The sequence below is a fragment of the Etheostoma spectabile genome, chromosome 8, assembly GCF_008692095.1.
Source record: "Etheostoma spectabile isolate EspeVRDwgs_2016 chromosome 8, UIUC_Espe_1.0, whole genome shotgun sequence".
Lineage (NCBI taxonomy): Eukaryota > Metazoa > Chordata > Actinopteri > Perciformes > Percidae > Etheostoma > Etheostoma spectabile.
In genome coordinates, this window is record NC_045740.1 from 31,753,608 (window position 1) to 31,753,812 (window position 205).

The window sequence follows — 205 nt, forward strand, 5'->3', positions numbered from 1 at the left end:
ATTGGCTGGCTTCATCTGCTAATTCTAGCACGGCTAAGGAACCGTTCTGCAGCCTTTAGACTTAGACTTAGACTTAGACTCTCTTTATTGATCCTTTTGGGAGAACTCCCGCGAGGAAATTGAAAATTCCAGCAGCAGTTTTAGCAAGAATAAATAAATAAAAAATAGATTAAAAAAGACAGTATAAAGACAACAAAATAACAAT